We start from the raw sequence: 16,438 nt of genomic DNA, 5'->3' as shown, positions 1-16,438 counted from the left end.
GGGGTATCTGTTGCCCACCCACCCCCAGCTCCAGGCTGCAATTAGTGCACTCAGTACCTGTTTAGTAAGGGACCCAGCATAACAGTGGGTAAGACACAGCTCTGTCCTCAAGGATCCCAACGTCTCCAGAAAAGCCCAGCATTTAAGTTGAGATAGCAATACAAAGACATGGCGCAAGGGTGGGGGAAGCCCCCAGTCCTCCTGAGCAGAGGGGCTCCAACCTGGGCCTTGGGAAGGGGCAGGAAGATTGATAAGGTAGCCACCGCCTGGAGTCTCGAAAGACAAGGAAATTGAGGTAGGCACACAGGAGGGAGTGGCCCGAGACGCAGCAACAGCTCATTCGGAGACAAGCCGGTGAGAAACACCATCTCTCCTGCCAGACTCCCCTCCCTTCCTGAGTCTCGCGCGTGAGCTGAGGGACTTGCTCACTAAAGTCCTGCCTTCCATGTCTTCATCCATAGAGGGAGGCAGATAATCTCTCTCGTGCAAGGGGAATTGCTAGGAGTCCCGGAAGCTGTGTGTAGGGTTATGAGGCCCCTTCCCTACAAGGGGACCTTCTACTGCCTTCTCCAACCCCCAACACTCCCAGCCACCTGTGCTCTTCATTTCTGAGCAGACGGGGATGCCCTTGTTGCTTCTCCAAATCTCCAGGCTTCTGTTGTTTCCCCTTCAGCTCTCCTTGTCTCCAGTCACCAGACACATGCGCACTCACACGTACAGCACGCATGCACACAAGAACACTGCACACATGTGTGCACACACAAACATGCACGCAAGTATGTGCACGTACACACACCTACACGTGTGCTCTCATACAGTTAATCCCTAACTGGATTACATGGACAGAATCCTGTCATCTTCCTGCTGCTCCCACCACTGCTGAGTCCTCCATGCAGGAGCCCAAAGACTTTAGCTTTAAAAAAAAATTACTGAGAACACTCGCCCTATCCCAAGAGATTTTACTTTTGGTGGACCTGGGGCTGGAAGTCTAAGGTTTTGACTGATGACTTTGAGGTGGGTGAACAGGCGCAACTGGGTCACTCCTTCCTTCTCCTCCTACCCCAGGTGCATTTTCTCTTGCCCTGTGCTTCCAGGTGTGGAGCTATTCCAGACACCTGAAGCCACCTGTGCTCTTCATTTCTGAGCAGACGGGGATGCCCTTGTTGCTTCTCCAAATCTCCAGGCTTCTGTTGTTTCCCTTTGCCAGAGGTTGCTCTCTCACTGTCTACATTTTGCTGGCTTCTACAGAAGAAACCATTTTAAAGCACCATTGAGAGTAACATCCATCAGTCGTGTGTTCATGACAAATCATTAAAGCATGTCACCCAAGTGGAACCGTTATTGTCGATCAATTTTGACTATCTAGCAGTCTACCCACCCAGGTTTATGGCATCCAACATCCACACTCTTTCCCTACCAGACGCTGCCCACCAAGAACCCCCAGCAAGATATGTGATGAACACTACTGGCTTTACTGTGGGCAACACAAGCCATTTCTTTTCAGACATTCTGTGATTCTGACTTTATTCCCACACCCAATGGCCCAACTTGTGGATTTTATAACATCCACCAGCTCGGCCTGGTCACACTTCAGGATGGCAGGTTATGCCCATGGTATCCACCACTGCCTAGTTTGGATGTTTTCAACTCCAAGCAACAGATGACCTGGATTCAGACTTGTTTTAAAATATGGACGTTGATTATTTCCTGTTACAAACAGGACACCCAGGTAGGATGTAGATCTGCCAACTCAACAGAGCCTTCAGGGATTGCACTCTGCCCTCCGTGGTCTTAAAGTCATCTTCACCCTGGTCCTCTGGAGATCCACCAATGGCTCCATCAGCAGCCTTCCATCAAGCAGGTGGACTGTGTCATCCAGGTGGGCTGGAAGGTAGACCACTCATATCCTGCAGGAGTGAGAACCCCTCCCACCTGAGTGGCCTCCAGCACTTTTCCGATCGGGCCAAGGAAGGTCCAGTGTTCACCCCTCTACTCAGCTGTCACCTGGGGTCAACCACACTTCCTGCTTCCCATGGCTGTACCAGGGAGGAGCAGGGGAATTAACAAAATCTGAGTCCCTTAGAAAGAAGGAAGGGAAACTGGTTACTGGGTAGGTGGTTGCAAGAGCCATGGCATTTCATATGACATGGACTCATCAACACAGGCCTCAGACTCGGCCCCCTTGGCATACACACAATAACAAGCTGGCGCATGGACTGGGCACGGTGGCTCACGCCTATAATCCCAGCACTTTGGGAGGCCAAGGCGGGTGGATCACCTGAGGTCAGGAGTTTGAGACCAGCTTGACCAACATGGTGAAACCTGTCTCTACCAAAAATACAAAAATTAGCTGGGCGTGGTGGTGGGCACCTGTAATCTCAACTACTCGGGAGGCTGAGGCAGGATAATTGCTTGAACTCGGGAGGTTGCAGTGAGCCAAGATGGTGCCATTGCACTCCAGCCTGGGCGACAGAGTGAGACTCAGTCTCAAAAACAAACAAACAAAAAAAAAAAAACTGGTGCATCCCCTGAGCAGAGGACCCTTCCCCTCCCCCGAGAAAGAAAGGGGATCATCTAGAGCTTCACAAGCAGATCAGGCAAAGCCAGCCTTCCTATCACAAAATGATTCATTAGTCATATGTATTTTCAGGATTTTTTGAAAGTGCTTTGCTCCAAGCACCTGATTAAACATTAATGAAAGGTCAAGGCTGTGGTGCGAGAGACCTCTGTCTCTATTCCTCAAGAATTCTCCTGCTCAACGCCATTGCCTCCTCACTTCCCTGCCTCCCCGTCTGCCCCACTGTCCGAACGCTGAGAGACAGTGCCAACAACCTGCCTCTGCTTCCTTTGGAACAGGGCATTTCCAAAGCCTTGGTTTGTAGGAACAGTTTTAGGATTCGGGTCATTTGTGGCCCTAGGTTTGACAGTTTTTCTTCTCTGCAAAGCACTTACAGACCAGAAAAAAATGGATGGTCAACACGATGGGATTTCTGCATTCAAGGCCACCTTTCCTGTAGGTTAGTATTATTGATCACTCACACCTCAAGGCCTGACAGGTAATCAATAGACCCTCTGACCCAGATATGTGACTTGGCCTGTGGGGGCTTTAAAAACAAGAAGTGAACATGGCAACTCTGGTTCACGCTTTTCATACACGAGAATTACATTTTTTTTCCCCAGAGCTGCAAAGTCGTTTCTGCTCAAATTACCCCAGCCATCTTAGGAGCACATAATCAGAGGGTTCTTTTCATTTGTTCCTGCCAGATAGTTCTGCAACCAACTTCAAGCCATTAAGAGCAAGTGACAGGCCAAACTTTGGGGAAAAAAATCTATTTGTGCCCCCAAAGAGCTAGGATTCCATATCACCATTCCTTGGAAGGGGCCATTAACCTTCTAGATGTGGGAAGTAATGACACCGCAGTGGGGGTAGGAGAAGAGGAAGGGGAAGAGGGTGGAAGATAGAAGCCATGGACACTGTGACCCTCATAAACAGAAGGATCATGGCTGGGGATAATGACACTGACCCTCAGGCTGTGAATTTAGTGGAATGAGGGTCGGGGGAGCGTGAAAAACTCTCAAAGAAAAATAGAAGACAAAAACTCTAAAACTATCACCTCCTTCAGGAAGCCAGCCCTGACGCAGCTTTATGTCCTATCTAGACCAGAAGCCACCTCCTCAGTGGGCTCATACTTCCCTGAACATATCTATAACATTGTGTGTGTGTACACATATGTATATGTATGTGTACATATATGTATGTATATGTGAATACATGTCTGTACTTACAGCCCTGGAGGAACAGTTCTGGGTGTACACATATGTATAGTGTACATATATATACATACGTACACACACACGCACACACACAGAGCTATTCTTGCAAGGCTGTGAGTCCACTGAGGTTGAAGGCAGAGATCCTAACCAGTCCTTGTCTAAATCCCAATCCCAAACAAAACCCAGCACCTGATAGACTCTCATCAAAGCCTAACGAATGCATGAATGAGTTAATGAATGAGCAAATGAGTGAAAGAATTTATGAGTGAATGCATGAATTAGTGTGTGGATGAATACATGAATGAACTTATGAATGAATGAATAAAAATGTGGCATCCAACCAAACACAGAATATCAATGGGCTAATACCATCAAGGATAACATCCACAACATCCCTAAGGACAGAGGCACCTTTCATCCCTCTCCTAGAAATTTACAAAGGAGAGTTGGCTAAGTGCAATAAAAAAGAATATAGACTTTTACATCCAGAGTTGGGACCAAACCCGGGCTCCACTACCAAAGAGAGGTTAGGCAATCTATTTAAATAGATTTGCCCTGTTTGTCCCTCAGTGTTATCATCTGAGACATGGGAATAAGATACAGCCTCGCTTAGAGTTACAGTAATAATTAGAGATACTCAGTGACTGGCACATAGTTGGCACCCCATCAATTGTTATTATCAATATTAACCATGGAGTGGCCTGGCCAAAGCTGGGGCATCTGTCTTTAAGCCAGGAAGGGTTAACCTCACAAAGTATGCCAAGCTCATTCTCAGATATTAGACTACTTGGCACTAGGTTGAGTTGCCAAAGATATTAGTCCACAACATCCTTTTCCCAACCTTGAAAAGAATAATAAATTCTAAAGGGCCATTAGTCAAAATTCCCTCAAGAATTGTGAATTGACAAAGCAACAAAGGCACACTGCCTTTGTGCAAGCCAAGTTATGGTAAATATTAAGTTGCCAAAAATGCCAAATGCTATGGATCAGTCAGGATAGGCTGTGCTGCAGTAACAAACAACTCCAAAATCTCAGTGGGCTAAAAATCATGATACAGGTCAGCAAGGGGACTCTGCTCAGAGATCCAGGCTTACTGAACATTTACGATCTCAAACGGTGCTGATCAGCAGTGCCAGGAGGAAACAGAGATCTGGAGGGTCTCATAATCACAATTAAATGTCCAGTCTGTGGATGACATGATATATGCACAATCATTGGTGTGAGCTAATCAACTGACACCATCCAATCAAGACAGGACCAGGATGGGCAACCCCAGCATGTGGCCAGAATAAGAACAAAGGAAAATATTTCACAAATAACACTAAAGGGCACCACACACCACAAGAAAAGGAAACATCCAGTAAGCTCCATTCATGCCAGCGCTGGACAGTGATGCCCAAAAGAATGACTCCCAGGCAGAGGAATCAAATCCTTCCCAAGACGCAACAGCTCTGAGTAGAAGGGGAAGGTCATTGCAGAAGACAGCCTTGTTTTGCATTTAGCAAAGTGTGAGGGAGCTCTCAGAATTTCCTTACTGATCTCTTTAAAAGTCAACTGTATTCATATTAACTGGGCATCCACATCATATCACAATACTGCCTGTGTTAGGCAAGAACAGGGCGGAACCATTCAGAAATGTGGATTCTTGCACAGAAGTGAGGAAGTGCTTCTTAGTTGGAAGTGAGTTTAAAAATGCACAAAAAAACAGAAATTCCTCCGGGCATATTACTCTACCAGATATGCTGTGAGTTATTAGTAGCAGCTCTGACAGGCTTACAGGGGACTCAGCAAAGAGCCTCATTTTCCAGGTCAAGATCATTAGGGAGTTCAAGTAGCACCTTGGTTGCAGAATCCATATGTACCCCGTCCTCTGAGGCCTACGTAGAATTAACTGAGGAGCCCCATTCTTTGCCAGGTGGAAGGCTGAGTGCTCCCCTAGATGTCTTCAGGTTTTTGAGGCTTACATTCATGTGGGCTCCTCTTGTGCAGCTTTCTTTCCCACTGGCTCTTCATCTCACCTGCCAAAGGGAAATGAGCAAAGGGAAAAAGTGGACACCACCCAGTGTGTCTGTAACAACCTGGGGTGCAGTGCTGCAAGAACAAGATGTGGGAGTCTTGAGAGGACCATCAGCTGGGGGACCTGTCAGAGGGTCTTGGGTTCCACAGGAGGAAGCTGGACTTAATCCAGTCATTGGTGCAAGGCCAGAAAAGGATTTTAAGCAAAGAGTGAATGTGGTCAGATTCACACTTTAGATGGGTCACAGGGCAACTCCAGAAACTGGTGAGGAAGCAGGCAAAGGTGGAGAGAGAACCCAGAGGGGAAACTTTTGCAGGACTCCTGGTGAGAAGCCAAGGGTCTGACCCTGAGTTAGAAAGACAGAGAGAGAGGTGGGGAACTATTTGTGAACTAATTAAGAAAGTAAAGCCAGCAGGGCTTGGTGATTAAAAATGAGTGTAAGGGAGAGGCAAGAGTTCAGAGGGCAGTGGGAGTTGATGGAGCCACAGGATGTGGAGCACAGGATGTGTTCAGAAGACAGCGAGCTTCCAGGTAAACTAGAAGGTAGGCTGCCCTTTGGGGAGTAGGAGAAGATATGACCAGAAATGTCAACCACCTTAAAAGTTAGGGGTGGCAGTGGAGAGTGGTGGCTACAAGCCTGTAATTCCAGTACTTTGGGAGGCCGAGAAGGGTGGGTCACCTGAGCTCAGGAGTTGGAGATAAGCCTAGTTAACGTGGTGAAAACCCTTCTCTATTAAAAACACAAAAAATTGCCCAGGTACGGTGGCTCATGCCTGTGATCCTAGCACCTAGGGAAGCTGAGGCAGGTGGATCACGAGGTCAGGAGATTAGGACCAACCTGGCTAACACAGTGAAACCCCGTCTTTATCAAAAATACAAAAAAATTAGCCAGGAGTGGTGGCATGCACCTGTAGTCTCAGCTACTCAGGAGGTTGAGGCAGGCAAATGGCTTGAACCCAGGAGGCAGAGGTTGCAGTGAGCCAAGATTGCACCACTGCACTCCAGCCTGGGCAACAGAGTGAGACTCTGTCTCAAAAAAAAAAAAAAATACTAGCCAGGCGTGGTGGTGGGCGCCTGTATTTCCACCTACTCAGGAGACAGGCAGGAGAATCACTTGAACCCGGGAGGTGGAAGATGCCACGAGCTGAGTTCATGTCAGTGCACTCCAGCCTGGGGGGCAGAGTGAAACTCCACCAAAAGAAAGAAAGAGAGAAGAGAGAGAGAGAAAGAGAGAGAGAGAGGAAGGAAGGAAGGAAGGAAGGAAGGAAGGAAGGAAGGAAGGAAGGAAGGAAGGAAGGAAGGAAGGAAGGAAGGAAGGAAAGGAGGGAGGGAAAGGAGGGAGGGAGGGAGGGAAGGGAAAGGAGGGAGGGAGGGAAAGTTAAGGGTCGCAGAGGGTGGGAGGAGCACTTTGTGCTAAGTTCTTTAAACACGGGACAGTCTGTGAGGGTTTTTAAGGAAAGATACAGCAGGACTGGGTTACTTTTCCGGCAGCCTGTCTGTCTAGACTGGGTAAACCAACCATGGAAGAGCTTGTGGACTAAATTCCCTGAAAACACAGAGAGCAGTGTTTTCATAAGGGATGAGATCATTTTAAAGTATGTCCACAAATTCTTCAACACCACTCCCTTCTAAAGGTGGAACCTAATTCCCCTCCTCTAAACTAAAATGTGGGCCAATTTCTAACAGAATATGAGGGAGACATGGTGTCTGGCATCCAAGACTAGATTTTAAACGGCATGGCATTGTCCTCCTTGCTTCCTCTCATGGATCACCTGCTCTGGGGGAAGCCAGCTGCCATGTCATAAGGACACTGAAGCAGCACTGTGGAGAAACTCATGTGATGAGAGACTGACACCTCCTATCAAAAACTAGGGAGGAACTGAGGCCTCTTACCAATAGCCATATGAGTACGCCATCTGGGAAGCGGATCCTTAAGTCCCAGTCAAGCCTTCGATGACTGCAGCCCCAGCTGACATCTTGGCCAAAACCTGATGAGACACCATGAACCAGAACCACCTGGCTAAGATGTTTCCAAATTCCTGACCCTCAGTAACTATGTGATGTAGTAAATATTTGTTGTTTTTAGCCAACACATGTCGGGCTAATTTTTACTCAGCAATAAGTAAGTAATACAATGGAATTCCTGGGAAATGGTTGAGAGGTGAATGATAAAATGGAAGGGAGGAAGGATACAGGTTAAGCAGCCCTTGCCAAAGTTTAGGAAAGACACACGAGGAACAGAACAAAGGTGATGGGGATGGAAAGGAGAAAAACAGCAACGTGGGATAAAAGACGGAAACTCTAGGGATCTTGGCAACTAGTTGACCATGAGATGATATGCAGGAAAGAAAGATTATTCTAAGGTTGGGAGCCTGAGTGACCGAAAGGGACCTTTGGGAATGGAAATTATGTGGATCTGTCATTGTTATCATAAACAGCATCACTGTCACCATTGTCAGTATTTAGAACAGTTTTCCTCTTAAAGAATATGTTCTCAAAAATAGCATGATCTCACTTAAGGGGGTTTCCAATCTCTTGTCATTTCAACTATTGAAGTGGCCAAAGCATGTTTTCTAACACAAATTTTCCATTTGGCTGTTTTGTTTTCTAAAAATGCTTGTAATTACCCCCTGAGTATTTGAGGAACTTGAAGCAGGCGTGGCCTTTTTCAACAGTCAAATGAGCCAGAGAAAATCCTTTCCAGCAGTATCTTGTAGCACTTTAAACAAGTGTGTGTTGACCAAGGAGCTAGCTGGCATGCACGCAGGCAGACAGCCACCTCACCGGAATTCCCAGTGAGACGCAATGGCAAGGGCCACGTCGATTGACCCATCAACACTTCGGAGTTGAGCAGAGAGAAGGAAACTCAGCTGGACATGGGGCGATACAAGTGGCGGGTGCTGACGGCCTCTTCTGTAATGGATTCTTGAGCCAGATGGTTCCTTCTGCTGGATGTCAGGGCAGCAGATGATGTGCCTTCACCAAGCGTGAGATGCAACCAAACACTTGGCAAAAGCTGAAGCTGGCTCCCCTGGATCAGACACAAAGAAAACCATTAGGACCTTCTTCTTTGCCTCCTCTTTAAAAGGCCATAGAAATATTAAGGGAATTCGAGGTTTACTCCAAAGTAGAAAACCTCCAGTTGCAGGCCTGCCACCAAATGAACTCATTCTCCTACAATGCATTTATGTAAAGGTAAAGGAAAAGCAGAAAGAGATTAGCAAGGGAGGTCATTTTATTCTTTATCTTATTTACAGATACCTGATTGATGGAACCAATGCAGAGAATCCAGGACAAGCGCCCCATGATACTAAGACAGTTGGGTGTGGTGGATCACACCGGTAAGCCTAGCACTTTGGGAGGCCAAGGTAGAAGGATATCTTTAGGCCAACAGTCTGAGACCAGCTTGAGCAACACAGCAAGAACCTGTCTCTACAACAACTATTAACTAAAAAATTAGCCAAGTGCAGTAGAACTTGACTGTAATCCCAGATACTCAGAGGCTGAAGCAGGAAGATCACTTGAGCCCAGGAGTTGGAAGTTGCACTGAGCTATGATTATACCACTGGTACTCCAGCCTGGATGACAGAGTGAGACTCTGTCTTAAAAAAAAAAAAAAAAAAAAGTTCTTCTCCTGGCTGGGGTTTTATTTGGGGACCTGTGGTTAATTACCTTCTCAACAGGTAAGTACTAACCACCTACTGCAAATTCCACTGCCCCAGACTCTGATCAGGAGAAGACTCCTGAGTAGCCCCATCTGGGCACTCTGGCCACGCTATGCAAGCTGTGTTGACCAGGCTGATGGGTTGGCTGTTTTCCCCCCTGGACCTGTGGTTCTCAGCCAGGGAGACTATGATACCCCGTGGGACACTAGGGAATGTCTGGAGACATCTGTTCATTGCCAAATACTGGAGCAGAGGGAGGAGCTATTGGCATCCACTAGGTAGCATCCAGAGATGCAACTGCACACCATATAATGCCCAGGACAGCCGCTGGCAGCAGAATTCCCCAGCCCAGAGCACTAAATAACGCTGAGGCTGAAGAACCTTGGTCTAAATTATAAACTCCACGCAGGCCAGCACTGGGGCTTTTGTCCCCAGTGCCTAAGATACAGTGACTGATTCACAGTAGGTATGGAATGGAAGGGAAAAGGGAAAGAAGGAACCAAGAGGAGGAGAAGGAAGTCACATAGCACATTCTCAGAGAAACTTAAAGCCTGGATGGGCCAGGCACAGTGGCTTACGCCTGTAATCCCAGCACTTTGGGAGGGCGAGGCAGGCGGATCACAAGGTCAGGAGATCGAGACCATCTTGGCTAACACGGTGAAAATGCACCTACTAAAATGCAAAAATGTAGCCGAGTGTGGTGGCGGGCGCCTGTAGTCCCAGCTACTTGGGAGGCTGAGGCAGGAGAGTGGCGTGAACCCGGGAGGTGGAGATTACAGTAAGCCGAGATCACGCCATTGCACTCCAGCCTGGGTGACAGAGCGAGACTCCATTTCAAAAAAAAAAGAAAAACAAAAGGCTGCATGAAGGGGCACTGTAATTTTGGCTTGACCAATGTGCTGTAGTCTCTCTGTCAAAGTGTTTCACCAACCTTCCAGATTTTTCCAGTTCAAGCCCAGTTGTTGATATCAAGTCAGATGCTCCTCCCAGAACTCAGACAACATCAATCCTCATCAGTAGCCCTCAACTCTTCCGTTTCAGAGAGCCACAAAAGAGGTGGCCTTCCTCCCTTCTCCACCCCAAGTGTGGCCCATGAGTGGCCTTGCACAACACTGACCTTCACCATCACCCTTGGAGCTCACAACAGTTTTGACCACCCCATAGCCTACACAAGTGCACACACACAAACACACACACAGGAAGTAATGTGCAGGGCCACTTGACTCTACTGCTCCCTGCTGGAGCTGGTCACCTGAGATGGCCTCATTCTCAGTTGCAAACAAAACCTGGTGAGCTCAGAGCCCTTACATTCCAGAGTGGTCTGTACGATGTTTTGCTTCCCCTTCGGACTTGCCATCTGAGAGAAGGTAAACTCCACTGAGACAAGCTGTCATGCAAAGCCAGCTCACCACCCTCTTCCCAAAGGGATCGGTCCTCTTCTTGGGCCTCCCCAACTCACCCCAGGCAGGCATCTCCTGGTGACTGCCCTGGCCGACCTGTTGAACAAGAAACAGATTGAAGAGAGGTTTTTGACAAGGCCTCTGCAGGCACTGCTCCGCCTGCCAAGCTTCATGGAATGCTGGAAGCATCCCCATTTGAATGAAAATCCAGCCATTCTGTGCTCACCCAGGAAGTTTATATTTGTGTGTCAGTGAAGCATGCATTCTAGAAGACCATACACAAAGCCACAGCCTTAGAGACCCAGGGAGCAGCCTCCTGGGGGGCTGTCCAAAGTTAGAGCGTACTCCTTGCAGGGGATGGAAGTACACATATCAACCATATCTCCTCATTCCTTTTATTTCTGTATGCTGATGCTATCACATTTGTGGCTTTGCTGACCCTGAAGGGACTGTCCCTCCGGGGATAGCTAATCTCTAAGACAGTCAACAAATTGCCCCCTACCCCCAGGTATGTTTTTCAAATGCAAACAAACAAATCTCGATCTCACAACTCCCTCCAGCATCCTCCTTTATTGGGTTCCCACCCTCCTGGGCCACCATCCATCCACCCTAATCACCCCAGGCCCAGGTGCCAGACAACTAGGGACAGCCTGGATGCCCCAGAACCTGGAAATTCTTCAAATTCGCCAATCCTGAGACTGCTTGTCCTGCCTCTCTGCTCCACCCCAGGGAAGGCACGATAAAGGCCTCTGACCCATGTTCCCCAACCTAATCACCCTGACCAACCCGGCGCTTCCTCTTGTGAACGTGCCTCCTGTTTGCAGGAAACGGTAATTAGGATAAGGTATTTCTTGGTGACAATTATTCCCATATCTGAGCTTCTTAGCATATGTCATCAAAACAAATCTAGAATACACAGATACTTGTGCCCACGTGGCCTGGGGCATGGTGACACAGCCTCCCCATCTCAATGCTGGGGGAGCACAGAGGCAGTCAGGAGGCAGGAGGAGGCAGCGCACTGCACTGTGGAAGCTCTGACTCTAAGCAGACACGATGCCTGTTCCCTATATCACCCCCTCTATCGTCACCACAAACTGCGAACACCGAAGAGGCACAGGAGCAGTTAAAACCCCTGGTTCATCAGAGGCAGAGTCAAGATTTGAACCCAAGACTTGAACAGTGAAGAGTGGTTCTCTTTCCACCTCCTCTGGCTGCTTTCTCAATGGAGACTTTAAAGCATCAACAAGGATATGTCTTTTTTCTTTTCTGGGACTAGTGAGAGTCAGGCAGAAAAGGGTGTCTACAAGGGTGTCACCGCTGCTATCAGCCCCAGGGACCATGCACCCCTGTGGTCCAGTTCTCCACCATCCTCCCCAGGGACACCCAGTTATTAGGTCATCTTCAGTAGTCAATGGCCAGTAATAGCTTCTGGTGTCCCCTCTTCTTGGGACATCAGCATTTTAGTAGCACTCCAAGTGCAGAGAGGTGGCCCAGAAGGCAAGGGAGCCTGCCAACTGTTTCCCCGGCACCCCCGCTGTGGTACGGCACACTGGAGTGTTTTCAAAGCGATGCAGCGAAACCACCATGGAGGTAAAAGGTCGATTGTTCCCAGCCACAGCTGCTCTGTGGGGATGACTTTATAGCACAGCTCGGGCAGTACCGACAGGGAAAATGGCATTTGGGAAGCGTGGGAACTGCCAGCATCACTCATGCCTAAAGCCGGCCTTCCTGCTCGAAGCCAGGAGGCTTATTAAGGTCTTTCAACCACAGCTGAGAATAAATGAGTTTTTTTCAGAGCCCACATTGAAAGAGAGCCATCTCCTGACATTCCAGCATTTGCACAGATCCCATGGTAGCAAAGAGAAATGAAAATATTAATAGCTTGTGCTATGAGAAGGCACTTGAAGAAGGTTCTGATTTTAAATCTGCTTTCACATGGGATACCTTGAGAAGAAATAAAATCGTCTGCTCTGTGTTCCCGTATAATTACAGAGACTCATCGGACACACACAAAATAAAGAAGGTTCTTTTTTTAAAGGCAGAAGTACTATATGCTTCAAAAATGCCAATCTCATAGAAGACAAAAGAAATGCTGTGGAAATGGTCCAGATCAAGGTATCTAAAGAGACATGACAGCTAAATGTAGTATCTGCCCCTAAACTGGATCCTGTACTATGGAGGAGGGGGGATGCTATAAAGGTCATTATTAAACCAAGAGGCAAAATTAGAATATAGACAGTAGATAAGATGAAAGTATTGCATCAATGCAAATTGGTGTCAGTGACTGCACTGTGATGACATAAGAGGTTATCTCCATTCTCAGGAAATACCCACTGGAGTGCTGAAGCGCAAAGGGCCATGTTCCATAAAATTCACCCTCCAATGGCTCTGAAAAAAAAAATGACCCACAAGTGAGTTGAAATAAAAAGTACACAGGAGCACTTTGTACTATCTACATTTTTGCATCTCTTGTCAATTTAAAATTAATTCCAAAAAAAGGCTCTGCTTTTTTTTTTTTTTTTTTTTTTAGGCGGTCTCACTCTGTCACCCAGGCTGGAGTGCAGTGGTGTGATCTCAGATCTTGACTCACTGCAACCTCCACCTCCTGGGTGCAAGTGATTCTCCTGCCTCAGCCCCCCGAGTAGCTGGGACTACAGGTGTGTGCCACTACACTCACCTAATTTTTGTATTTTTAGTAGAGACTGGGTTTCTGCATGGTGCCCAGGCTGGTCTCGAACACTTGGCCTTAAGTGATCTGCCCACCTCAGCCTCCCAAGTGTTGGGATTACATCCATAAGCCACTGTGCCCGGTCAAGTAGTCTGCTTGTAAGTCTTATCTTTGAGTAACTGCAGGCAGAGGGAGAGAATGTTCCACCACTAGAGCATAAGCTGGCAGCAAAGTGTGACCAGCAGGGGTGGGGACCAGCTTGGGGCCCAGGAGAGGGCTGACAACAATTTTCTCAAGTCCCACTGGATTCCAGGGGCTGCCCCAGGCCCTATCACAGTGGGGAGCAAAACTGACAGTCTCAGGAGGCTTATAGCCTGGAGAAGGAGGAGGAGGAGAGGGGAGGAGAAGGGGAAAGGAGGAGGAGGGGAATGGGGAGGAGGAGGGGGAAGCAGAGACAGGCCAAAAATCACAGGTCATAGCAAACTGTTAAAAGCTATAAGGGAGAAATTCAAAAAGATCTAAAACACTCAAACACTGGCCTTAGCAACATGGTGATATCCCATCTCTCAAAAAAAAAAAAAAAGTAATTAATTAGCTGAATGTGGTGTCACCCATCTGTGGTCCCAGCTACTAGAGAGACTGAGGCAGGAGGCTTACAGCGGACTTTGATTGCACCACTGTACTCCAGCGTGGGCAGCAGAGTGAGACCCCATCTCTTAAATTTAAAAAAAAAGTTTAAGACAGTAAATTGGGGGGGCTGATATAATTTGGCTGTTTTTCTCTCCAAATCTCATGCTGAAGTGTAAGCCCCAATGTCGCAGGTGCGGCCTGTGGGGGGTGTTTGGGCCATGGGGGCGGTCCCTCGGGAATGGCTTGCTTGGTGATGTCCCCACCACAGTACAGTAGGTGAGTCTTTGAGACCTGGTTGTTTAACAGGGTGTGGCACTCCCCCTCTCTCTTGCTCCTGCTCTTTGCATGTGATGCTGACTTCCCACCCCACCCCCTGCCTTCCGCCATGACTGGAAGCTTCCTGAAGCCCCCGCCAGAGGCAGGCGCTGGTACCATGCGCTACAGCCTACAGAACTGTGAGCCAATTAAACTATTTTGCTTGTAAATTATCCAGCTGCAGGTATTTCTTTATAACAATACACGAACACCCTAACACAGGGTTATATGAGAAAGTAAAACCAGAAACCTGAATTAGAGTGTGTTTCTGGAACACTAAAGCAAAAGCTGAGGGAGGCTTGAGGAGCCGGGCGTTTGAGGCGTGGTCTTGAGGGGCTCGTTGAAGCATTTGCCTGAAAACACGCAGCAAGAAAGGGGCGAGGGCAGCTCCCAGGCATCCCGGATTGAGCAATTAGGTGAGCGGAGTGTCAATCACTGAGAGGAGACCCTGCCGGGAGCCGCACTCAGCTCCAGGGGTGCTGTCTACACAGCAATTTCCTGCACTTGTATTTCATGTTCATCCACCTCCGTCTCTCCATCTGGTCCCTATGGGCAGGTCGGCTCTGGCTGGCCGCTTGGCCTGGTCCAGAGGTTTCCCACTGCCCTCACCTAGTCTTCTGTGCTGTGGCTGTGGTGCCTTTCTCTTCCTCAGAAGATGCCTGATTCCAAAGCTGCAGCCCTCAGCGATGACTCAGCAGTCTCAGGGGTAGGGCATAGGGGACTGCACACTTTCTCTTAAACCTTCCAGGTGGTTTCAAAGCTCTGTCCTTTGGGAGCCCCCAGTGTCTGCAAAGCTGCGTTGAGGGAGGAGGTGGGGCCTCGGGTGGAACAGTCGCGAACCCTGGGACCCCTCCTTGCCCCTGGAGCCAATGAGGAGGGACACATCCCAAGAAGGCCCCAGGCTGGGGCAGACCCCTCAGTCGGGACACCACAGCTCCTAGGACCTCTACTGCAGACCTTAGGGCCTCTGGCTTGGAGGCAAGGAGGCCTGGAATCAAAGGCCTGGTTTGGAATCCTGCCTCCGCCTCCCTGTGCCGCCACTTCCCCACCTGTGTACTGGGACGCCACAGTCCCTCCCTCGTAGGGGTGCAATGAGAGTTCAGTGCGTTCGTTCTCATTGCCGCCCCATGTTTATTACTATCACCATTACGGCCTCATCCTCCAAGGAAATTGCTGCTGGAAAGGCCAAGGTTGCTGCGCGTGTCCCCGCAGCTCCCTGCAGCGAGTGTCTCCTCAGTCCTGGCCCGACCCTGCCGTCCCTCGTCTGCTCCCAAAGCACCCACGGACCACTCAATCGCGTGCCCAGCCCTGCCGTCCTCAAGCCCAGCAGATCGCTCCTTCTCTCTCCGGGCCTTTTGCGGACCCCTTGCCAATCTGTGGCGTTTTTCCTTTTCCTCCCTGTCATGGCTGAATTGATGCTCAGACACAAAAGAATGCGGGATGCAATCAGATTAGAGGCTTCCCGTGAGAAGAAAATCGCCTGTTGCCACTTTTATGAGCGCTCATCAAGGGAGGGCCTTGATATTAGGGTCCGTGACGGGAACTCTGCCACCCCAAGGGGCTTGGTCTTGGACCCTGGGAAGCCAGGAGACAGGCGCCTGCGCGCCCCGCGGAGCCGATAGGAAAGTGCAACAGCGCCATCTAGTGGCCGCGCTGGGAGGCTGCGGAGAGCGCGCGCCGCGACCCAGGATCCACCGTCTGCAGGAAAACGTGATCCCTGCGATGCGTGGTCACAGCGCAGCAGCGCGGCCTTTGGAACTTCTTAAATAACATGTTAGCTATCAGTGCTACCTCAGTAAGAGAAGTAAAGGCCAAAACGCTTAAAGGATTTTGACCTATTCGGCTTGGGTGTTGTGGAGAGCCCTAAAAGGGGACGCTGTAGCGGGATTCGTAGGACCTGTCTGCCTGGGCTAGAGCCGGCCCAGGAGCCTGTTTGCTGGGAGTGCGGGTCAGCAAAACTGTCACAGAA

General features: G+C 48.9%; 1 long non-coding RNA gene across 1 annotated transcript in view; it reads right to left on the bottom strand.

Moving 5' to 3' along the window:
- The window catches only part of LOC111548271, a 93,902-nt gene extending 78,635 nt beyond the window's left edge, over positions 1-15,267 (bottom strand). The window contains exon 1 of the long non-coding RNA XR_002733353.1: positions 15,079-15,267. This is a non-coding gene — a long non-coding RNA (uncharacterized LOC111548271). The remainder of the gene's footprint in view (positions 1-15,078) is intronic.
- Positions 15,268-16,438: the final 1,171 nt, after the last annotated feature.

This window comes from Piliocolobus tephrosceles, chromosome 6 (genome assembly GCF_002776525.5).
Source record: "Piliocolobus tephrosceles isolate RC106 chromosome 6, ASM277652v3, whole genome shotgun sequence".
In the NCBI taxonomy this organism is placed as follows: Eukaryota; Metazoa; Chordata; class Mammalia; order Primates; family Cercopithecidae; genus Piliocolobus; species Piliocolobus tephrosceles.
Note: the sequence above shows the minus strand (reverse complement) of the source record. Positions and strands in the feature narration are given on the sequence as shown.